At 50.5% G+C, this 25,980-nt stretch overlaps 1 protein-coding gene across 2 annotated transcripts in view; it reads left to right on the top strand.

The window, feature by feature from the left end:
• Positions 1 to 17,476: 17,476 nt before the first annotated feature.
• RAF1 (Raf-1 proto-oncogene, serine/threonine kinase) overlaps positions 17,477 to 25,980 on the top strand; it is a 55,316-nt gene continuing 46,812 nt past the window's right edge. Inside the window, exon 1 of one of the 2 annotated variants that reach the window (XM_056129362.1) lies at positions 17,477 to 17,776. The gene's annotated coding sequence lies outside the window, so the exon portion shown is untranslated. The remainder of the gene's footprint in view (positions 17,777 to 25,980) is intronic. The other variant, XM_056129363.1, reaches the window with a different exon arrangement.

The following is a 25,980-nucleotide window of genomic DNA, read 5'->3' as shown; positions in this document are numbered from 1 at the left end:
GCCAGGCTGAAACATGCAAGATGCAGGGCTCAAGGGTCGCGGAGATGCTCAAAGGTTCAAGTACACACAAGCTTTGCAATGAGGAGGCCCAGGATTGACCCCAGTACTACCTGGTTTCCAGCGCACAGCCAGGAATAGCTCCTGAACTCGGCTGGGTTTGTCCCCCGCCCAACCCAGCAGAAATCAAAAGATGAAGTGGGGCTAGAGAGATAACTCAGCAGGCTGGAATACACGGTCGGCGAGCAAGAGGCTGGGTTCCCTGACTGCCCATGCCCCAGTACCACAAGGACCGACCGACCACCAAGCACACAGTCGGAAATGGCCTCTGCACTCTCAGCTGTGACCTGGAAGCCAGCAGGGCATAAGAACAGGGCTGGGGGCTGGGGGCAGGGGGCGGGCCTCTCTCAGGGGAGGCCCTGAGCTGCAGCCCCGGTTGCTGCTGCCAGAAAAAATAAGAAGAAAAACCAAGAAACCCCAAACCAATCAGACAAATCGAAAACAATGCAGACCTGGAGAGACAGGACAGCAGGGAGGGCGCTTGCCTTGCATGCCGCCAGCCGGGGTTCGATCCCCGGCACTCCACAGGGTCCCCTGAGCCCCGCCAGAAGGGACCCCTGAACACAGAGTGAGGAGGAAGCGCTGAGCACTGCTGGGTGTGGTACCCGCCCCAAACGAAAACCAGTGCATGGCAGGGAGGGGCAGAGAGAGAGAGACAGAGACAGAGACAGACTCAGAGAGACAGAGATGGAGAGAGCGCTCAGTGGGCCGAGTGGAAGCTTTGCATGCAGAAGGCCTGGGTTCAGGTTTAATCCCCAGCACTGCAAGGTCCACTGAGCACAGCTAGTAACAATATCCATGCCCAGAGCTAAGAGTAGCTCCTGAGCACTGTGAGGACTTTGCTGGGGGAACGGGATGGCATCTGCTAGCAGGGTGCTGGCCCGGTGGGCTCCCTGCTGAGCTGCCATCCCAACACCTGTGGGGTGACCTCACAGCATGACTGTCGTATGTGACCTGGACATCTAATTCAATCATGTGTGAACACAGTCACGTGTGCAGCCCCTGAACATCATGGTGATGACAACAGCAATGCCAAGGGAGGGGAGAGAGGGAAGGGAGAAATAAAATGCTTGCTCTGCCCGCATGTGACCTGGGCTCGATCCCAGCATCCCATGTGGCATCCCTGCCAAGAGTGATCCCTGAGCACAGAGCCAGGAGCAAGCCCTGAGCAATGCCAGATGTGGCCCTCAAACCAAACCAAAGTATTGGTAGGAATGTGGCCCAGGGGAAAAACACATGCCTTGCTGTGGTGTCATATAGTCACCTGAGCGTCACTGGGGGTGACACCCATCCCCCATAACTGGATAACCCCTGAGGACCCCCCACTGTGGCCCCCAAACAAACAAAAAGAACCCTTAAATATCTGACATCGGGGGCCAGAGCAGGGAGGGTGTTTGCCTTGTATGCAGCTGACTCAGGTTCGATTCCCAGCATCCCATATGGTCCCCCAAGCACTTCCAGGAGTAATTCCTGAGTGCAGAGCCAGAGCCAGGAGTAACCCCTGAGCATCGCTAGGTGTAACCTAAAAAGCAAAAAGAAAAAAAAACTGACATAAGATGGGTTAAAGGAGCTGGGCATGGGGCTCAGTAGCACTTTGGCAGGTAGCAAGGCCTGGACGTGAGTGTCATGCCGGGCAGGCCATGCAGGCTGCCTGTCTGTAAAATGAAACTAGGGACAGGCCAATCTCCTTGAAGAGCCTGACAATTCAGGGAGATAGAATGGAAGACACGCTTGGCAGGCTCCTGGTGTCCCTCAGACGCTCCATAGGAATTTAGCTCCGATGGTTACTCAAGCCCGAGGAGGCCCCATGAGATCCCGGAGCCTGCCCAGCAAGGAGCAGCCCCGCACTGGCCGCAGCCAACAGCAGAGGGAAACAAAGGCTGCGGAAAGGCGGAGGCTTAGGTCAGACTCCTGAGGGCCAGCAGCATCTGCAGTGAGGAGCGTGGGAGCCCGGCTAGGGATTCATTCGTTCCTGGGGTGGAGCTTGGGGGAGTCCGTGGCAAACACAACTGGCTCTTGGAGGGGGAGGATTCTACTTCTCTGGCTCCGGAGTAATTACTGGGCGAGGCCCTGCCGTCCCCTCCCTCCAGTAAATAGGTGTTGCTATTCTCAGCAAGGCGGGTGATAAAAATACTTGCTTTGCTTTGGAGGGATTTTTTTTTAAGCCATGAAAATAACAGGGCAGTAGGCTGTCTATTTTCGGTCGGGGCCTTTGGCTCGCTTTCAGAGTCACGGCCCAAACGAGATGCATTTAGAAGCAGGTCACAGCATACTCAGGGCACGTGCCGTCCTCCCGGTAGAACAGGCCACCAGGGGTGGAGCGCAGACTCTGAGGCCTGGCCCCCTCGCTCCAGAGTGGAGGGGCTGACCGGGCCATTGCTCAGGGTGGAAGGTAAACAGGACAGCTGGCCCGTCCCACCCCACACCCCCTTCTTAGGTGTTGTGAGTCAGTCAGCGTGGCACTGGGGGGCCGGGCACGCACCCCACTTTCTCCTTCAATCAGTAGGTTACAGGGGCACAGTGATAGGACAGCGGAGAGGGCGCTTGCCCTGCAGGCGGCCAACCCGGATTCGATCCCGGGGACCCCATAGAATCTCCTGAACCCCCACCAGAAGGGACCCCTGAGCACAGAGCTTTGGCCCTGCGTGCCGGGTGTGCCCCCAAACAAAAACAAACAAGAACATTAAAATCAATCGGTTGGTTATGGGGCAGCCGTGTTGCCAAGAAGGAACTCAGGATGGACCGGTCATCTGGAACTGGACTGAATTTTTCCACTTAGCCCTGACCCTCACTGGCTGTGTGACCTGGGGAGAGCAACTTTACCTCTCTGATTTCTTGTTTTCCTAGTAAAATGGGGACAGATAGCAAAGCAGGCCATGCAGGTCTATTGGGAGGACTAAAGAGTATATGTGTGTGTGTGTGTGTGTGTGTGTGTGTGTGTGTGTGTGTGTACACCTGCGCATGTGTGCATGTGTTTGTGCATGTGTGTGCTTGTGTGTGCATGTGTGTGTGTGTTTGTGTGTGGTGGGGGGGTCATGGGGAGATGTTTAAAGGTATGTGCTTGCAACTCTCACATAACTAAGTACTGGATATCTTCTAGACAATATGGGGATTAGAGGCAATAAAACAGAACAACGCATATTAAATTCACTAAGAGGCTAGCACTTGATTCCTCTTAACACCAAAAGAAATGGTAATTATGGGACCACAGAGGTGTTAACTAACTCCACAGTGGTAACCATATTTCAGTATATTTATGTCAAATTTATGTGGGCACCTCAAGCTTACATCATGCTAAATGTCAAATATATTCCAATTAAAAATAATAAGATAGGGGCTGGAGAGATAGCACAGCAGGTAGGGCATTTGCCTTGCACACAACCGTCCCGGGTTCGATTCCCAGCATCCCATATGGTCCCCTGAGCACCGCCAGGAGTAACTTCTGAGTGCAGAGCCAGGAGTAACCCCTGTGCATCGCCGGGTGTGACCCAAAAAGCAAAATAATAATAATAATAATAAGATAAAGGCAGAGAGACCACTCAATAGGTCTCACGTAAGGCAGCACGCATTCCCCTGTGGACCGCCAGGAGTGAACCCCTAAAAAATAATAAAAACAAAATGAAAAAAGGTAACATATTAAAATGCATCTAGTCCTTAGAGAGAGCTACCAAGTCTGGAGATGCAGAGAAATTTTCAGAGTATATAGTTCATTTCTACCACAAAATTAAATTCTCTGTATTAGAGACTTTTAGGTCACCTTGTGGTAATTAATATTTGCTGCGCTTTATGGTACTTGTCATGTATTCAGCATTGCTCTAATGCTTTGCATACAGTCACTCATGTCTTCTTTCTGACAACCCTGTGAAGTAAATCGTGTACCGTTCCCATTTTACAGATGAGGAAACTGACAATTCCAGTGAAATCACTTACCCAAGATCACAAAACTGATAAGTAGAAGAGCCAAATCTAGATAATTTCTTTCTTTCTTTTTTTTTTTTTTGCATTTTGGGTCACACCTGGTGATGCACAGGGGTTACTCCTGGCTATGCACTCAGGAGTGACTCTTGGCGGTGCTCAGGGGACCATATGGGATGCTGGGAATCGAACCCGGGTTGGCCGCATGCAAGGCAAACACTCTACCCGCTATGCTATCTCTCCAGCCCTGGTAATTTCATTTTTAAAAACATTTATTTATTAACTTTTTAAGTTTTGGTTTTTTTTTTTTTTTGAGGCACAAAAAAAGGGGAGGCACTTGGGAAGCTACAGAGTATTGGTTTTTGTGATTTGCTTGAAATTTTTCTTGATGAACTACCTGTTCATATCTTTTGGTCATTTTTTATTGTTCTATAATTGGTTGATAGGTTTTTCTTCACCACATATAGCAGCATTTGGGGGGCTAATCCCAAATCAGTGCTCAGGGAGTCTCTGCTGGCGGGACCCAGGAGACTGTGTGGTGCTGGGGATCAAACTCAGCCCCCAACCTGGGCTCAGTTCTTTGAGCTATCTCCCTGGTCTCTCTTATGGTCCTGTTTTATTGTTTTTGGGGTCACACTTTGTGGTACAGGTGAGTTACATCTGGTGTGAAGCATGGGGGTCACTCCCAGAGGTACTCAGGGTGCAAAGTGTACGTAGAACTTTCTGCTTTCTCCCCAGCCTCTCGTGAATTTAAGGGTTTATTTTACACTAGAGAAATTCATTCTTAGGAAATGCAAATGCAAATATTGTTTCCTGGTGTGTCTATGATTTTTGTTCATCACCGTGTAAAATGGTGGACTTTCAGTTTTGTCTAAGAAATTTATCACCATGCAGAAAGTTGCTTTGCATGTAGTTGGATTTTTGGCTGCCACTTGTATCACGTTTAGAAGACCCAGGTCTGCGGTCTCCTTTTTAACATTGAAATCTTGCATTTGGCATAATTTGCAAGGTCAAGCTCAAATTTCTCCCCCGCTGGAATACTTTGGCAGCTAACCAGCCCTTCTCTTATGTGCCTGGCACCTCCATATTAAGTGTCTGCTCATTAATTTTATTATTTAAAAATTTGTATATATTCAGGGGCCAGAGCAATTGTATAGCAGGTATGGTGTTCGCATTGCACGTGGCCAACCTAGGTTCAATTGCTGGCTTCCTATGTGGTCGCCTGAGCACCACCAGGAGTAATTCTTGAATGCAGAGGCAGGAATAAGACCTGAGCATCGCCTGGTGTAGCCCCCAAACAAAAACAAAATAAAATTTATATATTTATTTTGTTTTTTGGTACATACTCAGTGGTGCTCAGGACTACTGGCTCTATATTCAGGGGTCACTCCTGGTAGACTTGGAGGGCCATATGGGATTCCAGGGATCAAATCTGGGTGAGCCACATGAAAGGTAAATGCCCTCCCCACTGTGCTATCACCCTGGCCTCTTGCTCATTTCTTTCTCTCCCCCTTCCTCTTTTTTCTTTTCTTTCTTCTCTTTTATTTCTCATTTCTTTTCTTTCCTTTCCTTTTATTTTCTTCTCATCTCCTTCTCTCTCTCTCTCTCTCTCTCTCTCTCTCTCTCTCTCTCTCTCTCTCTCTCACCTAGAAGTGCTCAGTCAGGGCTTACTCCTGATTCTGAGTTCAAGGGTCACTCCTGGCTGGCTAGAGGACCAAATATGGGGCCAGAAATGGAACCCAAGTCAGCTGCAAGCCAGGCAAACATGTTACTTGCTGTATTATCACTCTGGCCCTCCTCTGTATCTGGAAAAGAATATTCACCTGCACAGTTCAATGAAGACAGATCCTTTAAGACTGGGAGGCAGCTCCATGGGCTGGAGCGTATATTTTGTATGCAGTAGCCCAGGTTTTGATCCCTGGCACCACACGGTCCACTGAACACTACTAGGAGCAACTCGCAAGCACAGAGCAGAGAGTAGCCCGAGCATCCCTAGAGATGGCCCAAAACCAGAGAGAGAGGGAGAGGGAGAGAGGGAGAGGGAGGGAGGGAGAGAGAGAGAGAGAGAGAGAGAGAGAGAGAGAGAGAGAGAGAATGATCTTAAAGTAGTACTAACAACAACAAATGGGGACCAGACAGACAGACAAACAGGCTCAGGACCTGATAGACAAATGGGCCTAGTATGAAGGAGCTGCAGGTTCAATCCCCAGCACCTTCTGGTCCCCTGAGCACTGCATGAAAGTGACTTCTGAGCGCAGAGCTGAGCAGAGGCCCTACGTACCGCCGGGTGTGGCGCCCAACCCCAAAATACTAAAATAAAATGAAATAAACTAGAACTCAAGTCCTTTTATTTCTCGGTTACCAAGAGAAAAATAGGTATACTATTTGGTGCTGGCAATAGGGGGAGGGAGATGGCAATCCCTGATACCACGGGGCAGCGTTCTTCCAGAAACAAATGGGCAATAGAGATCGAGGGGTGTTTCTCCCAGCTGACCCCATCCTCCCTTTTCTGGGACTCGATTCTAGAGAGATCATTTAAAGTCTGGAGACTCACTCTTTCAGTGCGTGCTCTCCCTCAAACTCCTCTCTCGCTTGCTTGTCCCTATGTTTTTTTTTTGCTTTTTCCACTCTGGAGAAAGGTCCCTGTTCTCTCATTCCCTCTCTTTCTCGGCCCTCTCAGCTTTCTAAGTAAGTTTTATCCAATAAAAACTATCTTGTGGGGCTGCAGAGATAGTGCATTGGGAAGGTAGGGGGCTTGCCTTGCACACAATAGACCCAGGTTTAATCCCCAGAATCCCTTATGATTCCCTAAGTACCACCAGAAGTAATTCATGAGAGTAATTTGTGAGAGCGAGAGGCAGGAGTGACCCTTTAGCATCACGGGTGTGGCCCTAAAACCAAAACTAAGCAAGCAAACAAACAAACAAACAAAAACAGAGCCAAAGCAGAGCAGGTTGGGCATTTGCCTTACACGCAGCCAACCTGGGTTTGATCCCCGGCATCCTATCTGGTCCCTGGAGCTCTGCCAGGAGTGATTTCTGAGTGCAGAGTCAGGAGGATCCTCTGAGCATCACCTGATATGCCCCCAAAACAAAACAGAACAACCAACCAAACAACAACTATCTTGCTTCACTAAAAAAATAAAGTGCAGAAAAAAACTATTAGACAAGGTAGCAGAAAAGAGACACTTTCGGGATTTTCTACCAGATTCTAAAGACAGATCTTCTTTCTTTGAATTCTCTCACTAACCTCAGCACGTCTGCATTCTTGGCTCTCGGACAGATAAGGAAAGCAAGATTCTGTGCGGTTAGACTCCGGTCAAGGTCACTTAGCCAGCGTGTGTAAGTGGCAGAGTTGGGCTTCGGTCTGAGGCCAACCACTTCTAAGCCTCTGGATTCTATTCCTGCTGGTTTCTGGGGAGCCAGAGCCCCTTGGCCTCCTCCGTCAGGCTAGCTTTGTCTTCTGCCAAGGGCAGGCTGTAGGGGTGAGACATAACACTAGGGGGTCTCTAGGCTCTGAGCTTTGCAAATCTCAGCTGTAAACTGCAGGGAGGATAAAGTCAGAGAAACCTGAGGATTGGGCGGAGCTATTCAGACTTCCCCTCCCCCTGTTAGTTTTTCAGGGACTTTCAGCCAAGATCAATCTTTGTTCGGATAATTCACGCTGGGCATTATTGGAGTTTCCTTCAGTCAGGTTTGTTACTCTGCTTGAGTGCCTTGGATATTTTATTGTTTGGTTAAAAAGTCTTTGTGTTGTGGTGCCAGGGCTCACAGACGGCCGGGCTGCCAGGCTGATCCAGCAGAGTTGCCAAGACGGTGCTCTGTGCCCATGGCCAGACCGTGGACTCGCGCGGCCACTCGGCTGCAGCTCTGGGTTCCCAGCTATCCCTCGGGGCTGACTGCCTGGCACTTTACTGCGCATGTGTATCATCACGATTAAAAGTGTGTATATGGGGCTGGAGCAATAGCACAGCGGGTAGGGCGTTTGCCTTGCATACAGCTCACCTGGGTTCTATCCCTGGCATTGCATATGGTCCCCCAAGCACCGCCAGGAGTAATTCCTGAGTGCAGAGCCAGGAGTAGCCCCTGAGCATGCTGGGTGTGACCCAGAAAACAAAACAAAACAAAAAGTGCACATATGATGGGCCTAGGGCTATAGGAAGTGGGGAGGGCTTTTACTTTGCACATGGCTGACCTGGGTTCTATTCCTGGCACTCCATATGGTTCCTCCAAGCACTCCCAGGAGTAATTCCTGAGTGCAGATCCAGGAGTAACCCCTGAGTATAGATAATGACCCCCAAACCAAACCAAACCAACAAATAAAAGAAATAAAAGTGCATATATAAAACTTCCTTATTGAATATTGTTAGGTTTGCATATTGCTATTATATAAAATTGCATATTGTCATTATATAAAAATAGTGTGATTTATTTATTTTTTGGACTTTGGGGCCACAATCGGTGGTGCTCAGGGCTTACTCTAGGTTCTGTGCTCAGGGATCATTCCTGGCACGGTTCGAGGCACCATATATGGTGCCAGGCATTGAAACGAGTCAGCTGTGTGTAAGACAAGCACTCTGTCTGTTGCCCAATTTCTTTGGCCCCCAAAGGTACAGTTTTAAGCTATGTGCTAGTAGATTTCATTCCCACGTAGTGAACAATGTTCCTTACTTCTCACCCACTCAAAGTTATGAAACCGAAGTCTACTTTCTTGAAAAATGTCGAATAAACTCAGGGGCTAGAGTGATAGTGGGTAAGGCACTTCCTTTGAGTGTGGCTGCCCCAGGTCTGATCCCTGGTACCACATATGGCCCCTGAGCCCTGCCAGGAGTGATCCCTGAGTTCAAAGCCAGGAGTAAGCCTTGACATAGTCAGGTGCGGCCCAAAAAACAAACCGAAGGAAAACTCAGGGCTGGAGAGAGTACAGGGCTCAAGGCACTTTCCTTGCATTCAGCTGACCCTAATTTAATCCGTGTTACCACATAAGGTCCCTTGAGTGATTCCTGAGTGCAGAGTCAGGTGTAAGCCGCAAGCAAACAGACAAAACCCCCTCGGATATTTATGTCTTAATATTTGTTTTGGGGTTACACAGGGCGGTGCTGAGTAATTACTCCCGGCAGTTCTTGGGGGGGCCATATGGGACCAGGTTGGCCCTGTGTAAGGTAAGCGCCCTCCCCAGGGAACTCTCTCCAGCCTCCTTAACTGTTTTATTTATTTATTTTATTTTGATTTTTGGGTCACACCCGGCGATGCACTCAGGAATTACTCCTGGCCATGCTCAGAGGACCATATGGGATGCCGGGGATCGAACCCGGGTCAGCCGCGTTCAAGGCAAACGCCCTACCTGCTATGCTATCGCTCCAGCCCCTCCTTAACTGGTTTTATTAAATGATCCATTAGGGTGGGGAAAATAGTTCAAAGGACTGGGTACATGCTTTTTGCATGTAGCATGTCTGGGTTTGGTCCCGGTCACCACATGATCCAATAAGCAGTGCTAGGGACCTACTCCAGCGCCAGGGAGTGACCTGAGCACCATTGGATACAACCTCCAAAACCAACAAGAGGCTTCATGAATCCGGGTGGCAGCCTGTCTAGCAAGTGGAAAGGCATAGCCAAGGCTGGGGCCCAATGGAGGGCTTTTATAGTCTGAAAGAGGGTGGAACGAGGTTATTAGCTAAAGGAGAGATTATTTCTGGTAAAGCCAAGCCACCTTCCCTCGGGGGAAGTCGGCGAGCCTTATCTTGCTGTTGGCATCATTTGTGCTAACTGGGAATTCGGATTAATTGGTTTAAGATTACAACCCTGGGAGAGGCTGAAATTGCTCGTAGGTTAGGTATTAAGTTTGCATGAAGCCCAACATGAACTACTCCCTTTTGGACTTGTTTTTGCTTTCTTTAAACAAAAGGATGCAAATATCACTAAAAATATTTCTTAAGTTCTGATGTTCTGAAGCTGGTCTGGAGAAAGAGGTCCCTGGAGAAGACACCAAACTCTGGGAACGCACTGGTGCGACAGGAGGCTGGAGGGCACTAGTGGGTGGGGGGGACACTGGCCCATACCTGCTTTGTGACCCAGGGCTTGGAGCCTTGGTACCCAAGAGGAATGACTTGAACTGGCTGGGGCAGGTCAAAGGATGGGATGGTTCCACGCAGGAACCCTTGTTCATCCCTGATACCACATGGTTCCCTGAGCTCCCTGCGGTGACGTCCACTCCCCCAAACAAAAGAAGTGGCTTGAATCAAATGTAATATTGACAGAGGTGAAATGAGCTGGTAATTGCCCAGGGCATCTATGAGGCACTATTACAAGTGATAGAAAAGAAATGAAAGGGATGGTTTTCAGCGTAAGACTTGATAAGGGGGGTTGGAGAGACAGTACAGGAGGTAAAGTTTTTGCATTGCATTGCTGCATGCAGCAGACCTTGGGTAATTCCTTGCCACCATACATGGTCCCTTGAGCACTGCCAAGGATCACTTCTAAGCACAGAGCTGGAGTAGAGGGGAGGAGGAAGTGGGTGGGGGGAGAAAGAGTACAGGTGGGGTAAGGAAAGGCACTTGCCTTGCATGAGTCTGACCACTGCTCCATCTCTGGCACCCACCTGCGGTCCTCCAAGCAACAGTTGGGGGGGTCACTCCTTGATCACAGAGCCAGGAATAACTCCCCATATAGCTTGGGGAGAGAGCTCAAAGGGTGCTCAGCATGCAGGAGTACTGGGCTCAGTCCCCCACCTCATGGTTCTGAGTGTTGTTGGGAGCTATGCCTGAGTAACATGCTGGTGTAGCCCCTAAGCATGACCAGGTCTGGCCCCCAAGCTCCAACCAACAAACAAAACGCAATTCACAGTTGTGACTGATAGGGGCCGGAGAGATAGTACAGCGGGGAGAGCACTTGCCTTGCATGCGGCCAACCCTGGTTCAATCCCTGGCACGGCACCCCTGCGGTCCTCCAACCATTGTCAGGAGTGATCCCGGAACTCAGAGCCAGAAGTAAGCCCTGAGCACCACTGGGCATGGCCCAAAAACCAAAACCAAAACCAAATAAGACAAGGTGTGGCTGATCGTACTCTTCACAGATGGCAACAACAATAACCTCCACTTCTTAAGGGTTTCTGTGACCTTATCAATCCTCCATCCAGGGTTGAGTCAAGGCAGGCTGGGGACCACTCAGCTAGCCCAAGGTACTGTAAAGGGTGCTCGGCGACATAGTTGGCTCAGCTACTGCTGGGGTCTGGTGCTCTGAGTTGCCTGGTAGGAATTCAGGTGGCCTTGAGGTCACTCTGCTGGAAAGGCTGGGTTCTAGTGCTTGCAGATAGTCCCAGCTGACCACTCCTCACCCCTACACATCTGTCAGCCCCACGGAGGCGCAGAGGAGTAAAGACACCATATTGGAAGAGATCTTCCAGTCCGGAGTCACTGAGAGCTCGTGTGCGTGGGGTCCATCCATAGATGTTTTGGGGTGCTACTGTGAGTGCGGGCTGGAGCCATAGGACAGCGGGTAGGGCATTTGCCTTGCACGTGGCTGACCTGGGTTCGATTCCTCCGTCCCTCTCAGGGAGCCTGGCAAGCTCCCTGTGGCGTATTTGATATGCCAAAAACAGTAACAAGTCTCACAATGGAGATGTTACTGGTGCCCGCTCGAGCAAATTGATGAACAACGGGGGGACAGTACTACAGTGCTACAGTGGGTACAAGGTCTGGCTACTACCCGCTCTCCTGATTCTCACTCAGGGCCACTGCAGAGCAGAGCAGAGGAATTAGGCGTGTGAAGGAGCAAACCGGGCTCTCTTTAGTAACTGCTGAAGTAGGGACCTGGTGGGAAGGGAAGGCAGGACTTCACACCTGGTGGGAGGGACAGGCAGTTCAGCCCCTGCTGCAGCCCAGGACTGGGCCACAAACTGTGCAGCAGCTGAAATACTAGAGTGGGAAGGAGCCTGGGCCCACCCAGGCAAGGCCTACAAGTGCAGGAGGCCAGGAGAGCTTGTCTGAGGCCTGGTCCTCGCAGTCCTGGTGGCCAGGCCCCAGGGGAGGGTCACTTTGAGTTTGTGAAGGTGAAGTGGAATGGGAGCCATGTGGGTGGCAGGGCTGTGTTATTCACTGGACTTCCAGGTATAGTTGCTTTACCCTAAATTGAAAACGTCAGAGGGTAACAGTCACATGATCCAACAAGTAACATGTATGGAAAATGGATTAGGGGAGGGTTCACCAGACTGGAGCACGTGCTCTGTTGGCGGGAGGTCAGGGTTCCATGCTTCCCCTATGCCCCAACACACACACACACACACACACACACACACGCACACACACACACTCTGAGCAGCCAAGCTAACACACACGCACACACACACGCACACACAAACACACACACACACACTCTGAGCAGCCAAGCTAGCACACACACACACACGCACACACAAACACACACACACACACTCTGAGCAGCCAAGCTAGCACACACACACACACACACACACACTGAGCAGCCAAGCTAACAAACACACACACACACACAATGCACGCGTGCGCGCGCACACACACACATACACACACTCACTCTGAGCAGCCAAGCTCAAGTAGGTCCTGCTGGTGTTCCCCACACTCTCCAGAAAAAAATAGTTGAAACAAAAGTAAAAAATAAAGAAAAAAAAACTTAGAAAACAAAATAAAGCATTTAAAACAAAACAAAAAAAAAGTGGTCTAAAGTTTAAGTGGCCTTGGAGATGGCCCAAAGGGCTGGTTTTGCATTCATGGGGCTCAGACTTTGATCCCAGGGAACAAATATCCTCCCTCCAACCCCACAGCACTTCTAAGACCAGCCTTGCTAGACCTCTGCCAGACAACAAACAAAGGGTTAAAACAGACACAGGAAAGGAAAGAACAGAAAAAAAAAGAGTAAAAGTAGGCACTGGAAATATTTTTTTGGTTCCTGGTACGCTCTGCATCCATGAACCCCCGCCCCCACCTCCCAGTCTAAGATCAGTTAGCATTTTGTGAGCTTTTCAGACTTAACTTAAGCCTGCTCAAGCGAATGTCTTTTTGTCCTTCACACAAAACAGCATATGTCTTACTCTGCTTTGTCCCTTGGTTCTCTTCTTTCCCTGGGCATCTTTTCCAGATCAGTGCACTGAGAGTTCATCCTTTGTTACAGCGCCTTGCTACTTCTTCCTTTAGATTTCAAGCAAGGCAGCAAGAATAATACCATACAGAGACATTATTTCACACCTCTCCAAGCATATCTGAGGAAGAAAGGACTATGCATTTGTAATTTTGGTATGAATGTCCAGAAAGATTATTTTTGTTTCTACAGCCTAAGTTATGGATGAGAGAACCCAAGTATTTACTTTTTGGAGATCTGTCCAGAGGAGCTCTCTGTGCTCAGGGATCAGTGCTGGCAGCCTGAGATACAGAGTGTATGAGATGCCGGGGATTGAGTGGGGGTCTGTATGCAAGGCATGTACCCAGACCCCTGCACTATGCAAACCCTGCAGCCCTCACCAGAAGGCAGTCTCCAGCCTGGGATGACTTCTTTCTGCTAAGTCACACCTCCATGCCTTTGCCTATTGTTCCCTCCTCCTGCCCTGCCCTCCTGTCTCTGGAAAATTCTGACTCCTCCTTTAAGACTCTGCTTAAACGTTGCCTCTCTGGAGGCTTCCTTGACCCTCCCTGGTAGAACCGGTCCCTCCCTCCCCCCCACCCCCCTTTGGTGCCATCCCACGGAACCGGGACAGCTCGCCTGCAGAGCATGTTCTGATTACCTGGTGGGGTAACTGTCTGTGGACATGCTTCTGGCTCTCCTAGCTCCCACCCAGACCCAGCCCACACTTCGAACCACCTGTGACTAAAATTACACTTGCTGGAGAGACAGGGAGAGGCCACAGGTGTGGGAGTCTGACTGGGTCATGCCTTCCTCCAGCCTCTCCTCCCCTCCTGTGCCTGGACCCTAGAACCCTAGGAGAGAGTGCCCTCGCCTACAGAGTTCAGAGGCAACCCCCACTGGGCCCTCCTACTGAAGGGCTTGAAATGTTCTGGAGCCAGAGATGGTAGTTGCATAAAATGTACTCAAATGCCAGCAACTTGTTCACCTTATTTACTTTCTTGGGGTGGTTGTTTTGGTTTGGGGACACACCCCACGGTACTCAGGGATGACTCTTGGTGGCTGGTACTCAGGGGACTCTATGTGGTGCCAGGGATCCAATCAGGGTTGTCTGTGAACAAGGCAAGCGCTTTAACCCCTGTATTCTCTCAGGCTCAAACAGTTCACTTTAATGTGGTTAATTTCATGTGATGTGAATTTCACCTCAGTAAGTTATCTGACTTTTGTCTTGGGCCACATCCACCGATGCTTAGGGGTTACTCCTGGCTCTGCACTCAGGTGTCACTCCTGGTAGTGTTTGGGGAACCATATGGGATGCCGGGGATGGAACCCATGTGCAAGGTAAGTGCCCGCCCCACTGTGATATCTCTCTGGCCCCAAATTATGTTTTTTTTTTTTTTTTCAAAAGAAGCAGCCTCTCTCAGTGGTGGGTAGAGAGGTTTGAGAGGCTCCTTCAAGTTTCTCAGCTATGAAGTGCTGAACAAATACTAGCTGGGGGCTACCAAAGGGGAGAATGGCCTGGGGGTCAGCAAGTGTGGCTTTGCTGCTCTGCCCAAAGTAGTAATGATATGATGAGAAGATACTATAATAATTACAGCTAGTACTTCTCCAACACTTAACATGAGCCTGTACTTCAGGTACTGCACACCTCCAACACACTAAACTTCCACGACCAAGAGTCTGATCAGATCCTAGTTACAGATGAAGAGACAGAGGAAGACGTCCTCTGTCTCTGACGAGAAGTGGCAAGCTTGAGCCTAGGCAGTGGGAATCCTATTATTTTTAGCCCCCAGGGCCTAAACCATGTGCCATTTAGTTAAACTAATTTTGGGGGGCCAGGGGGCATAGACCCAGCAGTGCTCAAGGCGTACTCCTGGCTCTGTGCTCAGGGATCAGTCCTGTTAGGGACCATATGGGCAGCAACCTGGGTTGACCAAATACAAGACAAGTGCCTGACCTGCTGTACAATCTTTCATGTTTCTTGTAAGCTAATTTAACTCACAGGGGGGTGTTACTGTTATTTTTCCTTGGGGGTGGGGGGTGAAAAGGAACATACCTAGAGGTGCTCAGGGACTACCTGCAGATCTGGGGTTGTGAGACGTGGGGGTGATGCTGAATCTAGTGCTCCTGGAAACGGTCTCCCATGTGTAAAGCATGTGGTCTAGCCTTTTGAGTTACCTTTCTGTCCTGCTATTCTGATTTTAAAAAATTCGTCTCGCAGCAATTCTGTATTCATTCATTGCCTCATAGTCCTTCCCTATGTATTTTCATGTTGGTTTACATAGATTTTTTTTGGGTGTGGAGGCTCACTGGTCGATGCTCAGGGGTTATTCCTGGCTATGCATTCAGGAATCATTCCTGGAGGAGGTGCCTGAGGGAGGAGATGGTTGCTGGGGATAGAATCCAGGTCTGCTGCATGCAAGGCAAATGCCCTACCCACTGAACTATCTCTCTGGCCCCAAGTTCACATAGCCTTGTCGTGATCTCATCTGTATTTTTTTTTTAAATTTTGGGCCACACCCAGAGATGTTCAGGATTTATTTCTGGCTTTGTGTTCGGTAACCTCTTGGAGGGTTCAGGGGACCATCTGTGGCACCTGGGATGCAACCTGGGACGACCTCCTGCCTGGTAAGCACCTTCCTGACTTTTCTCTAGCCATTTTAATTTTTCTTTAAGCTTGCACGTAATACTTGAGTACACTTTATCTCTTTGAGAAATAGGAAGGAGATTGTGACTATAGCTGACTTCCCAATACTCATAAAAACGTGTGCCATCAGAGCCTGGGTGAGCAGGTGAGCAGGAACGGGCCAGTTTTGTTGTCCTGGTATTGAGTAAAATCTCACCGTACATCATGTTCCACTTCTTGGTTTTTAAAAAAAATCAGCATCGGATCTAGTGCAGATCTAGTTTGTTCTAACTTGACTTCCTATACTGTGCATGGTGCTGTTTATTTAACCCATTTCCTGTTTAATTAATCCACATCTTCCACAGAGCTTCTCTAATGCAAACATTTATTTTTTATTTTTCTGTTGTATTTTTTTTTTTCTGGCCATACCCGGTGATGCTGGGGACTACTCTGGGCTCTGCTGGGGGGGGTCACTCACTTCGGTGCAGTTGGCTACCTAATAAGGCAAGCATCTTGCCCTGGGTACGATCACTTGGGCCCCTAAACACAGACATTTGGACACAGGATGGCAGGATTTCTGTCATCGGCGCCCCGAAGCTGAAGGGCTGTGACAGGGGTTTGGACACCGCGGATGTCGAGGATGTCGCGAGATGACGCTCAACTGCGGAAGGCGGCTGCAAAGCAGCTTTTCATCACTTTGGACCAAACTTTCTCCCGTTATCCGACCTTCCTCCCGACCTGTCTGTCAGATCTGAAGGTGGGGCGGGGGTCGGACCCAGTTGACAGACGAGGAAACTGCGTCCTGGGGCTGCGACTGCACCCAGAGGGGTCGGACTCCGCGGGGGTCGCGCCCCGGCGGGAACTAGCCCTGTCCGCGGCGAGTCCCTGGGAACGTCTGGTCATCTCCGGGCCTGGCAAGGCGGGAAGGAGGCCCCGGTCCAGGATCCGGAAGCGTCGGGGCGGGTCGCCAGGTGCCCGATCCCGGCCCGGCATCCTCGTCAGCGGTCGCCCCGCCAGCGGCTCCCAGACCCGGCGTCCCCGTCAGCGGTCGCCCCGTAAATGGCGCTCCCGTCAGTGACCGCCCCGTCAAAGGCGCCCCGTGAGGGGTGCTATCGTCAGTGACCGCCCCGTCAGTTGTGCCCCCGTCAGTGGCGTCCCGACCCGGAATGGAGTCCCCGTCAGCGACGCCCGGGCCCGGCGTCCCTCCCCGTCGGCGGTCGCCCCGTAAACGCGCGCCCGTCAGCGGCCGCCCAGTCAGCTGTCGGCCCGTCAGCGGTCGCCCCGTCAGAGGCGCCCCGGCCCGGCGTCCCCGTCAGCGGTCGCCCTGTCAATGGGGGGTGCCCCCGTCAGTGGCCGCCCGGGACCCGTCAGCAGTCGCTCCGTCAGAGACGCCCGGGCCCGGCGTCCCTCCCCGTCAGCGGCCGCCCCGTCAGCTGTGGCCCGGTCAGTGGCGGCCCGACCCGTAGTCCCCAGCAGCGGCGCCGCGTCCCTCCCCGTCAGCGGCCGCCCCGTCAGCGGCGCCCCCGTCAAGGGCCGCCCCGTCCCGTCAGCGGCGCCCGGGCCGTCCGGCGGGCCGCCGGGGCGGAGGGAGCGACGGCGCCGGCGCCGGCAGGCGAGGCCCCGCCCCCGCGCCCAGGCCAGAGCGGCCGAGCGCCGAGCGCCGAGCCCGCAGAGCGCCGCCCGCGGCCGGGCGGGGGAGCGCGCGCGCGGGGCCCGAGCCGGCGGCGCCGCAGGCCGGGAGGAGGAGCGCCGAGGGACGGCGCCGCGCCCGCCCGCCCGCCCGCCCGCCCGCCCGCCGCCGGGGCCGCCCGAGCGTCTGTGGGTCGCGGGCGCTGGGGCCGCCATCTTAGATGGCGGGAGCGCGCCGGGGCCGGGCGTGAGGCGGGAGGCGGCGGGCCTGTCGGGGCGCCCGCGGCGGGCCGGCCGGCCGGGCTTTGGGGCGCGCGTGCGACGATGCGGGGGCCGCCCGGGGCCCCGTCCCCCGGGCTGGGCACGCGCCCGATGTGACCGCCGCCGCCGCGGGGAGGAGGAGCGGCCGCGACGCCGCCGCCGCCGGACGACGGGACCCGGAGGGGCGCGGCCCCGCCAGGTGGGCGGCGGGGCGCGGGGCGGGCGGGCGGCCGGGCGGGGGGCGGCGGCGGCGGCGGGCGCGGCGAGCGGAGCGGGGCGCGCGCATCCCCGCCCGGCGGCGCCCGGGACCGGCGGCGTCACCCCCAGGTGGGCCGGGCCGGGCCGGGCCGGGCCGGCGCGGCGGGGCTCCCGGCGCCTGACACCCCACCCCCACCCCCGGCGCGGGGCCCGGGCAGCGGCCGGCGCCCCCCGCCCGCCGGGGGGCAGCGTGGGCCGCGCGGCCCCGGGATGCGGCGCGGCGGCGGGGCCCATTCATTGTTCTCTCGGCGGGGCCCCGCAGGGTGTGCCCGGCCGAGGGCGCCGCCGGCGGGCGGGGGGCGGGGGGTGCCCACCCCCGGCGTGCCCTCGGGCCCTCGCGCCCCCCGCCCCCTCTGCGCCCCGGGGTCTGCAGGGCCGCGGCCCCGGGATGCGTTTGGGGAGCGTTGGCAGGTAACCGGGGGTGCCGCGGGGACAGGTGAGCGGGGTCGCAGGGGCAGGAGCCAGTTTGGGCTTTCGGTGGATGCCATTTGGAGTTCTCTCAGTTGCCCTTTTTTTTTTTCCTTTTTTTAACTTTCTTGCTCTTGAACTTTCTTTCCCCTTCTTGATGTTCACGCCGATCGCGATGGAAACGGGTTGCGTTGCGCAGGTTTTTGGCTTCGATTTTGCACTTAGGCCAGGGTGAATGGGTTGGTACCTGGGGGATGCTTGCAGCCCAGATGCTGATTTTGCAAGTGTCCCGCCTGCTGATGCGGTGTTAGAAGCGGTCTTTGGCCGTGCAAGTCCTGTCCCCGGCCACATAGAAGTTGGCTGGTTATATAGACCACAGAGAATGCGAGTGTTTTCAGTTTAGTAACAGTTTCTAGATAGTGAGGCGTTTCTTTAGATTGATTCCCTGGATTCCAGTTACGATTGTAAGGTCTTTCGCTCTGGAAACGTAATTCACACCTAAGATAGCTGTGTTGTTCTGATTGATCTTTTTGAAGAGCTAAAGTGTTTCCTAGGATGTTAACAGACTTTAAGGTGGCGGTTCGGAAATGTCTGCTAGGATGATTTATGTATCACTGAAAATCGTTAAGATTAATTTGGCTTTTGCCTTTACCGCTTCGAGGGCTGAGCATTTTAATATGCAGCAGAAATATTTGACCCAGTTGAACACTGGATCCTTGGGAAAATAAACCTGTTACTGGTTCCATTGTAAAGGCCTCTCTATTTGGGATGTAGTGTTGGTGATTATGAATTGTACTGTATTGCTTAGTCTTATACAGTCTTGTCAATAATGTGTGTGTATGATCTTCATAGTAGAATATTTGAGTGAAATGTAGTGGGACATTTTATGGATTTTGATTTAGCTGAAGAAAACTAGATTAAGTTGACCATTTATGATAAAAAGCATCTGAAAGATCAAATGTAGATGGTTATACGTCAGATAGGACATTACAACTATCCTGAAAAGAGCTGCTTTCACCTTTAAACATGCCACATACAAAGGGCTTTGTTTTGAAGATTAAATAACTTAGAAATTAAAATGTCATTTTCTGAAGTACTCAATTACCTGTTAAATGAAAAATGCATTTAATAACTTCAAATTACTGTTTCAAGTAGTTTTTGTAGTAATACTTGATTCTTTTGCATTTAAATGTCAGGTAAAAACTTTCGTAGTATTTCACTACTTAAATATCGAGAAAACTTACCGGAGGGAGTATATATTGTTTTTGTTTCAGGAGTATAATAGGCCTTACAGAATGAGGTCCTGGGAGGAGCTTGTTAGCCAGACAGCATGCCTTAATGTTGACCTACAGAAGAGAATTCTAAGTACTGCTTCTGAAAGGCAGTGGACTTATTTGAGGGAGGTGGGAAGGATTATTCAAACCACTAAGATGGTTGAAAAATATTTTGAAATTTATTTCTTTTAAAATTTATTTTTATTTTTTAGGGGAGCTGGAGAGATAGCACAGCAGGTAGGGCGTTTGCCTTGCATGCGGACGACCTGGGTTCGATTCCCAGCATCCCATATGGTCCCCTGAGCACCGCCAGGAATAACTCCTGAGTGCAGAGCCAGGAGTAACCCCTGTGCATCGCCAGGTGTGACCCAAAAAAAGCAAAAAAAAAAAATTCATTTTTTAAAATCCATATGTGGTGATGCTCAGAGCTTAATTCCTGTCCCTGTACTCAGGGTTCACTCCTGATGGGTTTGGGGGACCATATGGGGTGCCATATTGCTCCAGCCCTAAGATTTTCAGTTTATGGGACTGGGTATATGACCTGCCAGTTGTAGGGCACAAACTTCACATGCTTTTAGGACCCTAGGCTTGATCCCTGGTGCAAAAAAAAAAAAAAAATGCCTTAAGGTGCAAAAATGAATAAGTTCAAAATTTGATACTTAATATTTGTGTTATAGCAGTATTTTTTTTATATAGGGTGGAACTACTTTCCCTGTAAAATTCATGATAGTAATGATTGGGTTGAGTATATTCTTTCGAAGTTGTGAGTAAAAAATTCTTGCTGATGATTTTACATGTTGTGGTTGAATCATCTTGTTCCCTTCATTTCTCCTGGAATTACTTGGGTTGCTCTCAATGGTTTTAGTAGTTAACGTCAAATCTTCTAAAATTACTCCTAGCTTAACCAAGGAAAATGTCAAGTGGGTGTTGTTCCTTTGTTATTGGTTTTGGCGTAGGCTATCTGGAGTCTTTTTGGCAGATCACACACACAAAGTGTGTTAATTACTTCACATTCCAATCAGTATACATAGTATTTCTTGAGGAACACTTGACACATAGTTTTATTTTTAGACTAGATTCTAAGGACTTAAACTGGGTGGGGATTAATAATCTGAAAAGAAAACTTTAGATATTTTAAAATCTTTAATTTTAGGTTATTTACATTTTTGGTTAAGAAATGGAAAACAACAGGCAGTGGCAAAATTTAGGGGAACCCCTACCTATCTAACTGCTTTGGAGGTCCTTCCTCCTCTTTTTTACTTGAATTTCATTTATTCTCATTCAGTAGCAAGAGCATGCGCGCCCATTCTCTCTCTCTCCACCCCCTTCCCTCCCTCCCCTCCCCCCTTTCTCCCTTCCTTCCTTCCTTTCTGGTTTTTGGGCTTTACCTGGTCATGCTGAGGAGTAACTCCTGGCTTTACATTCAGCGTCACTCCTGGTGGTGCTCTGGGGACTGTATGGGATGCCAGGCCCACTGTACTTACTGTCTCTTCAGCTCTGCAGTGCTCAGGAAGTTTCTCCTGGCTCTGCGCTCAGGAATCACTTGTGGTGTGCTGGGAGACCCTATGGGATGCTGGGCATTGAACCAAGGTGGGCTGTGTGCAAGGCCTTACCTGCTGTACTAGCTCTGGGCCCCCCGTAAGAGTATTTTTTTACTGTTGTAGTCAAGCTGTCGTCTTCTGTTTAGTGTTTATGTTTTGGGGCCACTTCCTGGCAGTGCTGGTGTGGGCTATTCCTGGTGTGGTACTGTGATTTACTTCTGGCGGTGCTGGGGTTCCTTGTGATCTCTGAGCCATCTTTGCTAGCCCCAAGTGTTTCCCTTTCTTCAAGTGTATCTGTAAGTTTGAGTTAGAGAGAGAGAGAGAGAGAGAGAGAGATCGATCTGATGTTTCAGTCACACCTGACTGTACCCAAGGGCACCTCCCCACTCTCTGTCTGGTCCCTCCCAGCAGTGCTGAGGGGATCACGCGGGGTCGACCACACCTTGAGGTAGTGCTGAGCTACTCCTGGCTCAGTTTTGGGATTGTTCTGCTGATGCTGGGGACCATGTGGTGCAGGAGAGTGAACCAGGGCCTCTCTGTCTCTCTGGCGCTTGAGAGTTCGTTTTTTACCTGGACATTTTGGAATTATTCTTTGCAATTGTGGGTCGCTTTTTTGTGTGTGGGGGCAGTGTGTGTACATGTTGTGGGGGATCAAACCCACGGCCTTGCACTCAAGGAATACACTCAACCACTGAGCCACGCCCTCAGCCCTCATTGCTTTTAACATCTCTTAGGTTTGGAACTGATGAAATCCTGAGCTTTCCCCTTGGAAGAACATAACCTATCCTCTTCAGCAAATCCCAGTCAGAAGCTCAGGGTTTTTGAGAGGCCATTTCCCTCCTTCAGATAGATGATTCAAGTTTAAACTCCTTTTCTTTGCATTTCACAAAGTCCGTTCATAATCGAAAAAGCTGGAGTGAGTTCAGGTTGTTAACAGTAAAATGATTAAACTGGTGCACTCTTTTTAATGGGCACTAGGCTTTTCATTATGGCGCGTGATGCAGTAATGACATGGAAAATGCGGGACATAAAATTATGCATCTGGAATGATAAGTTGTATGAAAAAGTATAATGGAATATTATTTAGTAATGAGAAGAAACAGTGTATGGAAACTTTTTCCAATGTATGTAAACATGGCAAGCACAACATTAAATGAAGACCAGTTAGCGGAGAACAGATGTGTATGTTTCGAGGGGGGTGGGCACCTGGCAGTGTTAGGGGTTCTGCTCCTGGAGGTGCCTGGGATCCACGCAGTTCAGGGGCTCCAGCACAAACCTGCGAGCAGAGCACCTCCTCAGTCCGGTGCTGTCTCTCGGGCCCTGGAAGAGAACACGTTTTCAGATGCTGTCTCTCTCTACAAATTGTTCACATCAAATGCTGTCTCTCTCTACAAATGTTCACATTGAACACGTTTTCAGATGCTGTCTCTCTCTACAAATTGTTCCCCACTTCTGGGGTGGGGAAACGGCTCAGGGCAAGAGCGTGGTGCAGCTTGATATGACGGGGCGCCATGCTGAAGTCTGGAACCCCGGCACTGCCAGGAAGAGCCCCCTGATCACCTGGAGTGCCTCTGAACCCCAGCAGTGGTCCAGAAACTTAAGAATGAAAGAATGGGTTTCTGGGGTCAGCAGTGCTGGGAAACCCCCTCCCCCGCAGAAGGAATTGAAAAAAAAAAAAACCCAAGTTTTTCCAGGATCTGGAATGAGAGGGGAATGGAGAGTGATTGTGATGGGAATTTCTTTTGGAACCATGAAAATGTTCTGGAATTGGTTGTGGAGATGGACAGTGCCTACAAAGTGCCAGTGAAATGTATCCATTACGTGGATGAATTATATGGTGTATTCCTACACACAGGAAGAAAATACTCGCAGTGAAGGTTCAACAGTAGCCGGACTATAATGTTCCTCTTTCTATAGTTTTAGCTTTGTGTTTCTTATTTTTGGGCCACACCCTGCAATGCTTAAGTCGGATTGGCTTCTGACTGTGCTCAGGGCTCACTCCTGATAGGGCTTGGGGACCCTATGTTGTGCTGGGGAGCTAACCTACGTTGAAGGCAGTACTTGCCTGCTGTATTATCTATCACATTTGACAGTCCCTAAATTACCATTTCTTTATGGGAAAGGCGCCTCTCTAGCACAGGGGAGCTGCTTGGCTTGTACTCAGTGGTGATCTGGGAACCTGGCTTTGTGGGGCTTGAACCCAAGTACTTGGAACCTCTATTTCTTGAGCCTTTGAACTGTCTTATACCTCCTTCAGATAATTTTTGATGTTTGCTATTTGCTTGCACTTTTATGAGTAGCTTTGCATTGAACTATTTTTTTTGAAATTTGATTTTCCATAATCAGCAGTGCCCAAGGCTTGCTCTGGCTCTGTGCTCAGGGGTCACTCCTGGCAGGCCTCTGGGGACCCTATGGCGATTGAACCTGGGCCAGCCACATGCAAGGCAAATACCTTTTCTGCTGTACTATTTCTCCACTCCCAAGAAACCATTTAAAAAACCTCTTACATAGGTACTGACAGGCTTCTGTGCTTGATGTAGGGTGACTAAGGCAAGTCAACAGGCTTAGCTCTTCGCTTTCTTTCATCTGTTCCTCTTTTTTGGAAGCGTTTTGAGCACTATCTTCTAAATACCATCTCTTGATCTTTTTCTCTGTCTTGACAACTTAAAAAATGTATCAGTTTTTTAAATGATCTTTGTTATATTATGTATGTGTGTGTGCCTTACCAGGCAGTGCTCAGAGCTTACCCCTGATTCTGCACTCTGGGATCACTCCTGGCGGCCTCAGGAGACCATGTGGCGAACGCCCTCCCTGCTGTACTATCTCTCAGGGGGGACTTTATCATATATTCTTTTGCATATTATCCTCCTAGGTCTGGAGCGATAGCACAGTGGTAAGGTGTTTGCCTTGCACGTAGCCAGCTGGCTGACCCAGGTTCAATTCCTCCACCCCTCTCTGAGAGCCCGGCAAGCTACTGAGAGTGTCTCGCCCGCATGGCAGAGCCTGGCAAGCTACCCGTGACGTATTCGATACGCCAAACACAGTAACAACAAGTCTCACAATGGAGACATTACTGGGCCCGCTCGAGCAAATCGATGAACAACGGGAGGAAAGTGCTACAGTGCTGGTATTCTTCTAGATGGTAAATGTTTTCTACATGACATGCAATTTGTGTATTGATGTTTTTCCTTTGGGCTTCTGTAAAGTTCTTGAATTCCAGCCCTGGGATCAGGGAGATACTCAGTGGGCTGGTGCACATCCCTTGCATGAACCCCTGTCACCTTTATTTAGACTTAAATAGGGTGGGGAGATAGTGCAGGGTGCTGTCCTCACATGCTGCTTACCTCATTTCAATACTGGTCACCAAATATGGTCCGCTGAGCAGGGGAATGACCCTTGAGCCAACCGCTGGGTGTGGCCCCCAAACCCAAAATTAAAAAGCAGACATTTTTGGTTCGTGTATTTTGTTTGTGTCTGTAGTTTTTCGGTACTGCTTATGTTATAAGAGTTGGTTGTGACATGTCTTATTCAAGTATTTCCCTTTTTCTTAAAGGACTTGCATCCTGATCACCTTTGTGTACCTGGAGTTTAACACAGTGGTTGGCCCCTCCCCTGATTGCAGCTCAGTTTAATTGAGGCGCTTAGATGACACTTATGAATTGAAATTACAAACATTTTCTGTAGTTTGGGGTCATACGGTTATGTTAGTGCACTCAGGGAACCTGGTAGGTTGAACCCTGCTTGGCCGCAGGAGGCAGTCGGCCTACTTGCTGTATTATTGCTTTGACCCCATGAATTAAGATTTGTTTTTTTGGTGCTCAGGAATCACTCCTGGCCAGCTGTAGGTACCGTGTGGAGTGCTGGGAATTGAATCAGGTCCACTGCATGCAAGTCAAGTACTCTACTTGCTGTACTATCACTCCAGGCCCCGCCAGACCTAAGCTTTTTATAGCTAAGTCCTGCATCTCTGGCTTGGCTTGAGGTCCTTTTCTTGAGGGCCCGGGGAGGGTGCTGTGTGCTTGGGCCCTGCTCTGTGCTGGAGGTTTGCTCAGCGCCTCCCCAGGCCAGCTGTCTCTCCTGCACCTGATTTGAGCTTCTTAAAGGTGGGGCACTTAACTCTTTTTCCTTTTTGTCATCCTGGGTGTGGCCTTTTATTTGTTTGTTTTGGGTCACACCCAGTGGTGCTGGGGGACCGTACCTTGTTGGGGATCTAACCCAGGGCTCTTACATGCAAAGCAGGCACTCTAGTCTTCCAACCAACTCCTGGGGCCCTGGATGCTTGGTTGTGTTTGCCAGAGGTCACACACCTGGTTGCAGTGCTCCTCAGGAGGCAGATACTTGGTTGCGTTTTGGGAGGTGGCGTTCCCCAACTGCAGGTGCTGTGCTTGGCACTTGCAGGTGCACTGGAGGTTGAACTCTCAGGCTTGCAAGACAAGTGGTTTTTTGATGCTGAACCATCACCTGTGCCTTGGGCGTGCTTACTGTTACAAATCTCAGCTCTTTTTTTTTTTTTTTTGGCCACCTGATTCAGCTCAGGGCCAACTCTTCATCGCACTCATGTGAGTTGGTAGGGGTGTGTGTGTGTGTGTGTGTGTGTGTGTGTGTGTGAGAGAGAGAGAGAGAGAGAGAGAGAGAGACCCAGATCCAGTGATGCTTAGGGGTTACTCCTGGTTCTGTACTCAGTGAGCTTGGGGACCATTTACACAGTGCTGGGGATTGAACCCGGATTGGCAGAATGCAGTGCCAGCATCCTACTTGCTGGACTGTGTCCCCAGTCCCCAACCCGTTTTTTTGGGGGGGGGGGTTGATTTATTATCTATGAGTTTTGTCCCTTTTGCCTGTCTCATACACTTACTCTTAGAGGTAAGAGAATCTCCTTACAGGATCAAGGATGTGGCTCAGTGAGCTTATGTCTCAGATAG

Source organism: Sorex fumeus, unplaced genomic scaffold, assembly GCF_029834395.1.
Source record: "Sorex fumeus unplaced genomic scaffold, SorFum_2.1 ptg000072l, whole genome shotgun sequence".
NCBI lineage: Eukaryota > Metazoa > Chordata > Mammalia > Eulipotyphla > Soricidae > Sorex > Sorex fumeus.
This window is presented reverse-complemented; position numbering and strand designations above follow the sequence as displayed.